The sequence below is a fragment of the Triticum urartu genome, chromosome 2, assembly GCF_003073215.2.
Source record: "Triticum urartu cultivar G1812 chromosome 2, Tu2.1, whole genome shotgun sequence".
Lineage (NCBI taxonomy): Eukaryota > Viridiplantae > Streptophyta > Magnoliopsida > Poales > Poaceae > Triticum > Triticum urartu.
In genome coordinates, this window is record NC_053023.1 from 24,210,802 (window position 1) to 24,218,541 (window position 7,740).

Sequence of the window (7,740 nt, forward strand, 5' to 3'; positions counted from 1 at the left end):
ATGTGATGTTTATCTTTTATGCATCTTATCTTGCTTTGATTGACGGTAGCATTATAAGATGATCTCTCACTAATTATCAAGAAGTGTTCTCCCTGAGTATGCACCATTGCGAAAGTTCTTCGTGCTGAGACAACACGTGATGATCGGGTGTGATAGGCTCTATGTTCAAATACAACGGGTGCAAAATAGTTGCACACGTGGAATACTCAGGTTATACTTGACGAGCCAAGCATATACAGATATGGCCTCGGAACACGAAGACCGAAAGGTCGAGTGTGAATCATATAGCAGATATGATCAACATAGCAATGTTCAATAATGAAACTACTCCATCTCACGTGATGATCGGACATGGTTTAGTTGATTTGGATCACGTAATCACTTAGAGGATTAGAGGGATGACTATCTAAGTGGGAGTTCTTAAGTAATATGATTAATTGAACCTAAATTTATCATGAACTTAGTACCTGATAGTATCTTGCTTGTTTATGTATGATTGTAGATAGATGGCCCGTGCTGTTGTTCTGTTGAATTTTAATGCGTTCCTTGAGAAAGCAAAGTTGAAAGATGATGGTAGCAATTACACGGACTGGGTCCGTAACTTGAGGATTATCCTCATTGCTGCACAGAAGAATTACGTCCTGGAAGCACCGCTGGGTGCCAGGCCTGCTGCTGGAGCAACACCAGATGTTATGAACGTCTGGCAGAGCAAAGCTGATGACTACTCAATAGTTCAGTGTGCCATGCTTTACGGCTTAGAATCGGGACTTCAACGACGTTTTGAACGTCATGGAGCATATGAGATGTTCCAGGAGTTGAAGTTAATATTTCAAGCAAATGCTCGGATTGAGAGATATGAAGTCTCCAATAAGTTCTATAGCTGCAAGATGGAGGAGAACAGTTCTGTCAATGAGCATATACTCAAAATGTCTGGGTATAATAATCACTTGATTCAATTGGGAGTTAATCTTCCAGATGATTGCGTCATTGACAGAATTCTTCAATCACTGCCACCAAGCTACAAGAGCTTCATGATGAACTATAATATGCAAGGGATGAATAAGACTATTCCCAAGCTCTTCGCAATGCTGAAAGCTGCTGAGGTAGAAATCAAGAAGGAGCATCAAGTGTTGATGGTCAACAAGACCACTAGTTTCAAGAAAAAGGGCAAAGGGAAGAAGAAGGGGAACTTCAAAAAGAACAGCAAGCAAGTTGCTGCTCAAGAGAAGAAACCCAAACCTAAACCTAAGCCTGAAACTGAGTGCTTCTACTGCAAGCAGACTGGTCACTGGAAGCGGAATTGCCTCAAGTATTTGGCGGATAAGAAGGATGGCAAGGTGAACAAAGGTATATGTGATATACATGTTATTGATGTGTACCTTACTAATGCTCGCAGTAGCACCTGGGTATTTGATACTGGTTCTGTTGCTAATATTTGCAACTCGAAACAGGGACTACGGATTAAGCGAAGATTGGCTAAGGACGAGGTGACGATGCGCGTGGGAAATGGTTCCAAAGTCGATGTGATCGCAGTTGGCACGCTACCTCTACATCTACCTTCGGGATTAATATTAGACCTAAATAATTGTTATTTGGTGCCAGTGTTAAGCATGAACATTATATCTAGATCTTGTTTGATGCGAGACGGTTATTCATTTAAATCAGAGAATAATGGTTGTTCTATTTACATGAGTAATATCTTTTATGGTCATGCACCCTTAAAGAATGGTCTATTTTTATTAAATCTCGATAGTAGTGACACACATATTCATAGTGTTGAAACCAAAAGATGCAAAGTTGATAATGATAGTGCAACTTATTTGTGGCACTGCCGTTTAGGTCATATCAGCATAAAGCGCATGAAGAAACTCCATACTGATGCGCTTTTGGAACCACTTGATTATGAATCACTTGGTACTTGCGAACCGTGCCTTATGGGTAAGATGACAAAAACACCGTTCTCCGGTACTATGGAGAGAGCAACAGATTTGTTAGAAATCATACATACAGATGTATGTGGTCCGATGAATGTTGAGGCTCATGGCGGATATCGTTATTTTCTCACCTTCATAGATGACTTAAGCAGATATGGGTATATCTACTTAATGAAACACAAGTCTGGAACGTTTGAAAAGTTCAAAGAATTTCAGAATGAAGTTGAAAATCATCGTAACAAGAAAATAAAATTCGTACGATCTGATCGTGGAGGAGAATATTTGAGTTACGAGTTTGGTGTGCATTTGAAACAATGTGGAATAGTTTTGCAACTAACGCCACCCGGAACACCACAGCGTAATGGTGTGTCCGAACATCGTAACCGTACTTTACTAGATATATGGTACGATCTATGATGTCTCTTACTGATTTACCGCTATCGTTTTGGGGATACGCTCTACAGATGGCTGCATTCACGTTAAATAGGGCACCATCAAAATCCGTTGAGACGACGCCTTATGAACTGTGGTTTGGCAAGAAACCAAAGTTGTCGTTTCTGAAAGTTTGGGGCTGCGATGCTTATGTGAAAAAGCTTCAACCTGATAAGCTCGAACCCAAATCGAAGAAATGTGTCTTCATAGGATATCCAAAGGAAACTATTGGATACAACTTCTATCACAGATCCGAAGGCAAGACTTTTGTTTCTAAATTCGGAAACTTTCTGGAGAAGGAGTTTCTCTCGAAAGATGTGAGTGGGAGGAAAGTAGAACTTGACGAGGTAACTGTACCTACTCCCTTATTGGAAAGTAGTACATCACAGAAACCTGTTTCTGTGACACCTACACCAATTAGTGAGGAAGTTAATGATAATGATCATGAAACTTCAGAACAAGATACTACTGAACCTCGTAGATCAACCAGAGCGAGATCCGCGCCAGAGTGGTACGGTAATCCTGTTCTGGAAGTCACGCTACTAGATCATGATGAACCTACGAACTATGAAGAAGCGATGGTGAGCCTAGATTCCGCAAAATGGCTTGAAGCCATGAAATCTGAAATGGGATCCATGTATGAGAACGAAGTATGGACTTTGGTTGACTTGCCCGATGATCGGCAAGCAATTGAGAATAAATGGATCTTCAAGAAGAAGACTGACGCTGACGGTAGTATTACTGTCTACAAAGCTCGACTTGTCGCAAAAGGTTTTCGGCAAGTTCAAGGGATTGACTACGATGAGACCTTCTCACCCATAGTGATTCTTAAGTCTGTCCGAATCATGTTAGCAATTGCCGCATTTTATGATTATGAAATTTGGCAGATGGATGTCAAAACTGCATTCCTGAATGGATTTCTAGAAGAAGAGTTGTATATGATGCAACCAGAAGGTTTTGTCGATCCAAAAGGAGCTAACAAAGTGTGCAAGCTACAGCGATCCATTTATGGACTGGTGCAAGCCTCTCGGAGTTGGAATAAACGCTTTGATAGTGTGATCAAAGCATTTGGTTCTATACAGACTTTTGGAGAAGTCTGTATTTACAAGAAAGTGAGTGGGAGCTCTGTAGCATTTCTGATATTATATGTGGATGACATATTACTAATTGGAAATGATATAGAATTTCTGGATAGCATAAAGGGATACTTGAATAAGAGTTTTTCAATGAAAGACCTCGGTGAAGCTGCTTACATATTAGGCATAAAGATCTATAGAGATAGATCAAGACGCTTAATTGGACTTTCACAAAGCACATACCTTGACAAAGTTTTGAAGAAGTTCAAAATGGATCAAGCAAAGAAAGGGTTCTTGCCTATGTTACAAGGTGTGAAGTTGAGTCAGACTCAATGCCCGACCACTGCAGAAGATAGAGAGAAAATGAAAGATGTTCCCTATGCTTCAGCCATCGGCTCTATCATGTATGCAATGTTGTGTACCAGACCTGATGTGTGCCTTGCTATAAGTCTAGCAGGGAGGTACCAAAGTAATCCAGGAGTGGATCACTGGACAGCGGTCAAGAACATCCTAAAATACCTGAAAAGGACTAAGGATATGTTTCTCGTTTATGGAGGTGACAAAGAGCTAACCGTAATTGGTTACGTCGATGCAAGCTTTGACACTGATCCAGACGATTCTAAATCGCAAACCGGATACGTATTTACATTAAACGGTGGAGCTGTCAGTTGGTGCAGTTCTAAACAAAGCGTCGTGGCGGGATCTACGTGTGAAGCGTAATACATAGCTGCTTCGGAAGCAGCGAATTAAGGAGTCTGGATGAAGGAGTTCATATCTGATCTAGGTGTCATACCTAGTGCATCGGGTCCAATGAAAATCTTTTGTGACAATACTGGTGCAATTACCTTGGCAAAGGAATCCAGATTGCACAAGAGAACCAAGCACATCAAGAGACGCTTCAATTCCATCCGGGATCTAGTCTAGGTGGGAGACATAGATATTTGCAAGATACATACGGATCTGAATGTAGCAGACCCGTTGACTAAGCCTCTTCCATGAGCAAAACATGATCAACACCAAGGCTCCATGGGTGTTAGAATCATTACTGTGTAATCTAGATTATTGACTCTAGTGAAAGTGGGAGACTGAAAATATGTCCTAGAGGCAATAATAAAGTTATTATTTATTTCCTTATATCATGATAAATGTTTATTATTCATGTTAGAATTGTATTAACCGGAAACATAATACATGTGTGAATACATAGACAAACAAAGTGTCACTTGTATGCCTCTACTAGACTAGCTCGTTAATCAAAGATGGTTATATTTCCTAACCATGGATAAAGAGTTGTTATTTGATTAACGGGATCACATCATTAGGTGAATGATCTGATTGACATGACCCATTCCATTAGCTTAGCACCCGATCGTTTAGTATGTTGCTATTGCTTTCTTCATGACTTATACATGTTCCTATGACTACGAGATTATGCAACTCCCGTTTGCCGGAGGAACACTTTGTGTGCTACCAAACGTCACAACGTAAATGGGTGATTATAAAGGTGCTCTACAGGTGTCTCCAAAGGTACATGTTGGGTTGGCGTATTTTGAGATTAGGATTTGTCACTCCGATTGTCGGAGAGGTATCTCTGGGCCCTCTCGGTAATGCACATCACATAAGCCTTGCAAGCATTGCAACTAATGAGTTAGTTGTGAGATGATGTATTACGGAACGAGTAAAGAGACTTGCCGGTAACGAGATTGAACTAGGTATTGAGATACCGACGATCGAATCTCGGGCAAGTAACATACCGATGACAAAAGGAACAACGTATGTTGTTATGCGGTCTGACCGATAAAAGATCTTCGTAGAATATGTAGGAGCCAATATGAGCATCCAGGTTCCGCTATTGGTTATTGACCGGAGACGTATCTCGGTCATGTCTACATTGTTCTCGAACCCGTAGGGTCCGCACGCTTAATGTTTCGATGACAGTTATATTATGAGTTTATGCATTTTGATGTACCGAAGTTTGTTCGGAGTCCCGGATATGATCACGGACATGACGAGGAGTCTCGAAATGGTCGAGACATAAATATTGATATATTGGAAGCCTATATTTGGATATCGAAAGTGTTCCGGGTGAAATCGGGATTTTACCGGAGTACCGGGAGGTTACCGGAACCCCCCTGGGAGGTATATGGGCCTTAGTGGGCTTTAGTGGAAGAGAGGAGAGGTGGCCAGGGCTGGGCCGTGCGCCCCTCCCCCCCTAGTCCGAATAGGACAAGGAGAGGGGGCCGGCGCCCCCCTTCCTTCTCTCTCTCCTCTTTCCCCCCTCCCGAATCCTATTCCAACTAGGAAAGGGGGGGAATCCTACTCCCAGAGGGAGTAGGACTCCTCCTGGCGCGCCCTCTCCTGGCCGGCCGCACCCCCCCTTTGAACCTTTATATACGGAGGCGGGGAGCACCCCTAGAGACACAAGTTGATCCGCGTGATCATATTCTTAGCCGTGTGCGGTGCCCCCTTCCATCATAGTCCTCGATAATATTGTAGCGGTGCTTAGGCGAAGCCCTGCGACTGTAGTACATCAAGATCGTCACCACGCTGTCGTGCTGACGAAACTCTTCTCCGACACTTTGCTGGATCGGAGTCCGGGGATCATCATCGAGCTGAACGTGTGCTAGAACTCGGAGGTGCTGTAGTTTCGGTGCTTGATCGGTCGGGCCGTGAAGACATACGACTACATCAACCACGTTGTGCTAACGCTTCCGTTGTCGATCTACAAGGGTACGTAGATCACACTCTCCCCTCTCGTTGCTATGCATCACCATGATCTTGCGTGTCCGTAGGAAATTTTTTGAAATTACTACGTTCCCCAACAACAAGTTCTCCCTCAGCGGAACAAGTCCATAACATTTGATGTTCAATTGCGAGAGGTAGTATGATGAACAATATATACAACGGGTATAGGGCATAGCTCAGATCTTGAGCTATGGTTATTATTCGGTTAGGGGCTTGTGTTATTATTTTCCCGTTGCAACGCATGGGCATTTTTCCTAGTAGAGTAGTTATGTCTTGTAAAATCTATCCGTTCATCATTGCTGCGAAAGATTTTCCATACGCCTTCGACCATCTATGGCCTCCGCGCATGTATTGTTGTTTCATTTTTTAAAATAAAAATATTTTCTTTGCCGTTTGGAATATACGAAGATGACAAAGACATAGTCTAGCTGACGGCAAAGATGCTTTTCTTTTCAATCCGGGGTACACCCGTACGACGGCATAGGATTTGTACTTGCCTGATGGCAAATTGCCGGGTTTCTGTAGTGCCCGCTTGGGGTGGCCCACAGAGTAGGGCCCACCTATACTGCGCTCAACGTGATGGTTGAAGACGCAGGATGCTCGTTTGAAACCGGCCCATGTGCCGATGACCTGTTTTTAAGTTTCATTTTTTATTTTTATTTTTATTTTTCCTTTTTGGTTTTTGTTTTTTCTTCCTTAAATAATTTGGTACTTAAAAAAGTTTCAATTTTTTTAAAAAGAGAACTTTAAATAAAATATTCAGTAAATCATAAAATGTTTGTAATTTTTAAGAAAGTTTCTGCATATTCAGAAAATGTTCTTAATATTGAAAACAAATGTTTGAGAAATAAAAAAATATTCATGAATTTTCTAAAAAAATTGTGTATTGAAAAAGTTAATAAAATTGAGCAAAATGTTCGTCAAAATATTATTGGCAACACATGGATGCAGCAAAAAAAATCATGGTCTTTGGATATTATGATTTTATTTCTCCCTTTACAACACATGGAGCCTTTTCTAGTATTACTTACATTGAATCCTGAAAATAATAACTTTTTTAGCACAATACAGATGCAAGCGTTCATACATACGCACATACACTCACCCCTATGAACACACGTACCCACACCCTATCCCTACTAGTAAAACGCTCGTGTGTTGCTACGGGCTATACTGTATATAAATGAATCAGACAAATTATTGATATTGAAGCTTATTTCTCTCTCATACACCAACCTTAAGGTTGACGGCATGTTCCGCTATCTAGTGTAGCATAAACATGGCCATATTGGAGGGCCATACTGTATATAATAAAGGGGATTTGTTTTCACTGTATGTATGATACACTTTATGATACACTGTATGAAAAATGTAACAATGCGACTGTCCAGGCTCCCACAAATCCAGACCATATTGGAGAGAAAAAAGTCTAAACTATGAACCCTGTTATCTCCAACACGCATACCCAACATAAAAACTCCACCCCATGACACACACCCTTATGTTTTCCTGTCGGACCCTCCCCTTTCGCTCGGCTTTCGCCGTAGTGAAAC